At 39.4% G+C, this 6,226-nt stretch overlaps 1 long non-coding RNA gene across 1 annotated transcript; it reads left to right on the top strand.

Moving 5' to 3' along the window:
* The first annotated feature begins 1,994 nt into the window (after positions 1-1,994).
* LOC146694556 (uncharacterized) lies at positions 1,995-2,742 on the top strand. Its single transcript, XR_014914909.1, has 2 exons — positions 1,995-2,128; positions 2,217-2,742. It is a non-coding gene; the product is annotated as an uncharacterized LOC146694556 (long non-coding RNA).
* The last annotated feature ends 3,484 nt before the right edge of the window (positions 2,743-6,226 follow it).

Below are 6,226 nucleotides of genomic sequence, written 5' to 3'. Positions count from 1 at the left end.
AAATTCTATAGTGAAACACATCCCAAGGAAGGAAAAGTGAGAAGATAAAATTTGAGAGCACTGACAGATGAATCATTTCATGTTTCTGCTCCATCTTCAGCATTTCATTCGGGGGCGAAGCACATACACTGCCTCAAAGCCGCAATTTAGATTTAAGGTGATATTATTAAAGATCCAATAATGCCCGCAATTTTACCTACTGAATTACATTTTTCAGATCTGTTTTTTAATTTGCTTCATCCCCTCGAATTAAATATAGCCCTATGGAATGAAACCCTTTGAGCCAACCTCCCTCCTCACTGTGGATCCAGTTAAACGGTGTTGCTCAGAATGTGAATTGCAAAGGATTAAGTGATTGTGTATCTTTTAGATTCAAAACATCTGCTGCTTAGTTTGGCAAAGGCTCACATGCCCTCAGACTGGGATGGAAAGCAGGCAGCTGGAGGGAGTGGTGATTATTATTTGGTTGTTTGCTGTAATTTATTTTTAAGACAGTCATTGCTTCTCTGTAGGAACAGTGGTGCGGTCATCTCCATCTTCACCATGAAAAAGTAGAAGATTATAGGTTTAGTCCAAAAACCTTCTTTTCCCTAACCTGTGCTAATAAAAACAAAAATGCTGTATATTCACCCCCTTTAGGAACCATGGAAACTCTTTGGGATCGATTGCCTTACTTATTTATAACAGCTACTAAAAGTTAACAGTTTCAGTGGGGTGTGGATATGTCACAGCTTAATGCCTATGGTTGTATGTAAACATGGTCAGGTCAGGGAGAAAGAGCACAGAGAGGCATCCAGTACCGAATCCAACACTATAAATAATTTGCTGTAATACTCTAAATATTTGCATGTCCCTTTATGCCTTCCTGAATTGTGAAACTAAAGGATGCATCTGTGGGTTGTTTTTTTTATTAATGCTGTGAAGATGCACTGCCAGCACCGGGGCAGTGTAGTGTGATTCTGCTTGTTGCTTACTTTGGTTTAGTTCAGATATCTAAATCTGCAGATGGACAACTTAGACATTTGGCACAGACCTACTTACAAAATGTGATCATATGAACCTCCATCTAATCCTCAGAGATAAGGCAAAAACAAAAAACAAGAGCTGCAACCCAAGGCTCGTAAAAGCTGAGCATTGTTGCAGAAATATACACTCCATGAGGAAAGAAATGTTGCAGTAAGCGAGCACATGCGATTTATCTTCATCCCTACTTCCACCAAACCTCACTGGAACAAGTTGGACATTCCTGTGAAAACTCCTTTGGGGTTCAGTGGGATCTATTCTTAGAGTTCAGATGAATGAGGGAGCGTGTAAAGCAGTGAAAGGAACACATGAAGAAGGAGGAAAATCAATATGCAGCTTCTAAGAGGAAAGGTGAGCTAATAGCAATCGTAGGTGCTTTGTTAAAACTGACAAAGATGGATGGCAAGCTAGCACTGGCTACAATTAGATAAAGAGTTACAATTAAGAATCAGAGGAATTTCCTGGGAAAGATGCTTCATTTCATAGTTTATTAAATTACTTTTAAGGTCTGTGGTGGTATTTAAACTCTGGATTTTCAACTTATTTATAATTGCTTGACTGGTTGACAGAAAATCGCAGCTGCATGAACAACACCTGAGCAGCCTCATTTCAATGAAGTCGGTGATCTATGTGTTAGCACCAGGCTTAGTTTATTAACCTAGCTTCATCGCAAGGTCCTCTATAGAAAAGCAGGGCAGTGGTGACTGAAACACTGAAAAATGACATGACATATAAAAGCAACTACACTTCCAGTTTGGATTAGTTTAAAAATGTCTTTCATAATAATGTTGTTTATGTATTATGTGGCTAAAATAATCGTCAGAAGACATTTCTCAAGCTTTCAAATGAAATGCTTAACTGACAGCATGAAGTTTCAACAGAAACGAGTTTTTAACTGTATATTTTAATGCAGGTTGTAGCAGTGATGTGAGGGGATTTATTGCTTTCTTTGTCTTTATTCTTCTACAGAGCTGTGACTTTGAAAATGTACTGTCTCTGCAGAGGAAGAACCAAGCTTTAATCACCCCCTGCACAATGCACAGGACCTTGGAAAAATGAAACTACTATATATATTTATAAACCATGTGTTCCTAGCTATACACAGGTAGAGAGTTTGCATTCATCTTCTTACACAAAATTATCCTTTAACCTCTCTCAAGCCACTAATCCACTTACCTTCTGTCTCCTCAAAGCACTCTGTGGTTCTGACACAACCTACAGCACCTTTGGGAGCTGATCTAAGGCACAGTGTAATTCATCTTAAAACTGGAGTACATCCCAGTGGTCAATTTTCAAGCCATTGTACAGATGAGGAGAAAGGACGAGAACACATTCAAAGTAACTGTCAGAAAGATGTTGTTTTGTTTCTAAAAGCATCTGAGTGAATATGTTTTGTCACAAAAATGTTTATTGGAGGAAGAAGTGCCCTGGAGCCAGAAATAATCCTTTCTGTTAAGTAAGAGAAGCCAAAGAGTGGAGGCTATTTCGTGTTAACTATGAAGCCAAATGCCACCTTTTATTGATATATTGTGAATATATTATAAATGACAACAGCATGGAAAGATATTGGGGGTGGTAACTATTTGAATCAACATTTAGCTCATTGAGCCATAATCAAACAAGTTTTGCTTTGAAGTAAAAGCAAAAACCTTACCTGATTAAAATTTGGCCTCTTCCACTAGTATGAGATTATTATCCTGAGAGCTGGCACCATTTGCACTGCTGCATTCAAAAGTCCCAACAGCAAGGCAAAGCATCCCTGTATATACTGTCTTGGGTTCATATGTTGGATTTTCATGCTGCTGTTCAGCACAAAAAAATAGACTTGTGTGAGTATTTGTTCTTAATGGCTCAACAAGGTTTCACTGCAAAATGCCAAAGGGTTGTTCAGTGACAGTGGTAATTCAATTCAAACCCCAATCACAGAGGCCTAGAGACCAGTTAACATGGGGAAAATGTATATCTGCTAATGGGTTGGCAAAGCGATGAAGGGCCCAAGACTGACAGGCACACTACAAATCAGTGAAACCTGGTATTCTCCCCCAAGATCCTTGAAGTCTGCAGACCAAATGCGCTTGGTTGTCCCAAGGTCCAGATTAATACACAGAAGAGACCGGGCCATGACTGCTCCTAAATTATGGAACACATTGCCCCTGCATATGAGGATCTTCCCAACACTGGATACTTTTAAAACCCGTCTAAAGACCCACTTTTATTCTCTGGCCTTTAAATCAAAATGTGTCTGTTACTATTGTTCTTTCTGTGATTCTATTTTCTCTTAATTTACATTCTATGTTATTTGATAAGTCTTCTGATTTGACTATTTTATTGCAGAGTACTTTGGTCAACAGTTGTTGTTTTTAAAAGTGCTATATAAATAAATAAACTTGAAATAAACTTAAACTTGAAACAGTTAATTAGTCTTTTTTTTAAATGAAAATAATGAACCTATCACCATAAAATAATGTTTACTTAACAGGTACTTTTAGCTCCTAGTTGACACTGAGCGGTACAGATGTAAGACGATGGGGTGGTTAAAATCAAAGTCTGGGTCTCAAACCAGAAAAGAGGGACAGCTGGAAATTAAACTCATAGTGAATTCAGAATTAAAGATGCTGCTTGCCTCTCCAAGTGTAACCAAGTGTTGGTTAGCGCACTTCATTTCTAAGAGACAATAATGTGTTTGTGGTTTTTGGTTTAGCCAACATGAAATCTCTGCAGGCAGACCATCTGTACATATACCGACCTGCTGACAGACCAAACACACATGGATCAGGCCAACCCCACCTCCCCATACCCACACTCCTAACACTGAACCTGCCACCCTGATATCTGAAGAAGCAGGTCGGTTCTCGCATGTCTGATTACAGGATGCCTGCTGGGAAATGTATTTTTTCCTACATACTATTTATCTTGTAATAATAATACATTATCATTATAACCCAAATAAAACCCAAATGAAAAGAGCATTTTGAAGAAGTGCGTATTGCTCTGGACAGAGAGCTATGTTAGTTGGCTATACTTTGAAAATTAATATGCAAGAGAGTATTTAAGTTATATTTGTCAATACTTTATATTATAAATCAAATGTTTAAGCACATTTACATACAAAAATCATTTGCATGTGGTGTATCAATGTAAAATAAATAAAGAACACTATCATTAAAACTATTAATTTTTGAAACAATGGCTTCCACTTTGGGGGCACAAAGTGATATATTATTTTCCTGGGCCCTAAATCCCTGGATCCACCCCTGCTGGTAATCACTGTAAAATAAATTGCTCATGCCCCGTTCATTTAGGCTTTAAATCTGATCATTGACACCCCGTCACCTGCTGGTTGCTAGGGAAATTCATGTATTCCAAGACTGACTTGTAAGTGGTTCGTAATGTGAAAGATGGTAGTTGGAAACAGGTTGCAAATACGGATACGATACTGCACCAGAACCTCCTAGCAGTTGCTTTGGTTGCTGGCAGGTTGCTGCGGTCACCAGAGGTTCGCATGGAAGTTGTCTGCAAACAACAGCAAACTACTCATCAAGTGGTAGTGAAACATTGTAATGTGTGATGAAAACCAGAAATAGAGATTTTTCAAAGTAAAGGTTTCAGCCTTTGAAAACGGTTCGTTCCAGCAATAAGGCTTTTACTTTGAAAGCAAACCATCACCATTTCTGGTGTGCGACTCAATTTTTCAAGTTTCACTGCAGGCATACTGCAGGTATTTGCAGGCAAGTCAGCGTCTTTCATACAAACTACAAGCAAACGTGGCACTCAGTCTGCCCGCAACCAAAAGAATCACATTACGGTTTTTCCTGCACGCTGTTTGTGACCAGTTATACCTGGTGACAGGGAGGTGGTGTCTAGGTCTCTGTGACTGATGCTTTTGTCAGTAAGTTCAGTTTGAACTGATTTGTCGGAGAGCCTGGCACGCATATTTGTGGTATTTGGTCATAATAGTCAGAAATAATGTTATAATATAGTGATCAATTTGGTTGAGTTGCATCATTTAGAATTAATTAAGTCAAATGTATTTTTTATATGTCACATCCTGCGCAGGAAATGCCGTTAAGAAGATGCTGTTAGCTGTACAGACAGTTAAGTCATGTACTTCTAAAGGAGTTTTGACTTGTTTGTATCTACAGCTTCATTTTAGAGCCACATCAGGTCAGGTCGAGTTCTATAGTAGTGCAACAGTGTGATTGGACCCTAAAGTTAATAGTTTAAACCCTGAATATCGGTTGTAATTTTTTATATGACCGGTAAATCACTGTACTTGAGGTATAGTTTCTGAAATGTGCCCTATTATTTTGAGCCTGTGACTGAACTTTTTTGCCAACCCCACTGTTTTTCAGCGTTTCCACGTTTGAGGTTAAAGTCTACCAATAAAGTAGTTGCTGCTCCAACAGCACTTCTAGCTTCATAAACAACAAAAAAAGTAAAGTTTCACATAGCATTTATAGTGCAAAGTGTAGCGATGAACATCTCAGTGGTTAGATCTTAATACTGAATGTATTATGTAAGAATTGACTGTAAAAAGTCACTTTTACCCATTTTTTCCATATTGTATTTTTAGCTGCCCGGAAAGCCCGTATATGTTCTTGTTTGTGGCGACCTAACCCATCAGGAACAAAATGGCATGACCTTCTCGCTGGAAGCCGGAGGAACTTCTTTAGTGGCGTATGGAGAAAGGTGTGTGGGAGGAGAGTGACAAGAGGTTGGTCAGACCATGCTGTGAATTGTTTGTGACTCCATTTCCCAGGAGGCTTTGCAACAACAGCTCAAAAAGCCACTAGCCACTTAGCCGATGGCATGGAGAGGGCTGAGACGATTTGGCCAGAGGTCACAGGAGCTGACATGGTGGATGCGGGGGTGCAGGTGTTTGTTGATCGGATGACTCTGGTGCACAGGAGGATTGTGGGTAGATGGATATGTCAGAGAGTTGAAGCTCACCCCTTCTTGATTGTGATGCCTGTCGTAGGGAGGATGGTGATGTGTGGAAGTGGATCGAACCCTGATTTTCTTTCGTTCTTGACCCTCTCTAACACTTTGACACAACTACATCGAGCCCTCCGAGTGTTTGAATGGAAGCACATCACCAGCTTTAACTGTTGAAACTTACCTCGACTGCATTATCCAAAGTACCTTTCTCGGCACTGACTTTACAAATAAACGTGTGAGGGCTTACTCCTTAAGACTAAAGATG

The sequence above is a fragment of the Copadichromis virginalis genome, linkage group LG14 (genome assembly GCF_057382275.1).
Source record: "Copadichromis virginalis isolate Kocher_CV1m ecotype Utaka linkage group LG14, C_Virginalis_male_GT1.1, whole genome shotgun sequence".
Lineage (NCBI taxonomy): Eukaryota > Metazoa > Chordata > Actinopteri > Cichliformes > Cichlidae > Copadichromis > Copadichromis virginalis.
Note: the sequence above shows the minus strand (reverse complement) of the source record. Positions and strands in the feature narration are given on the sequence as shown.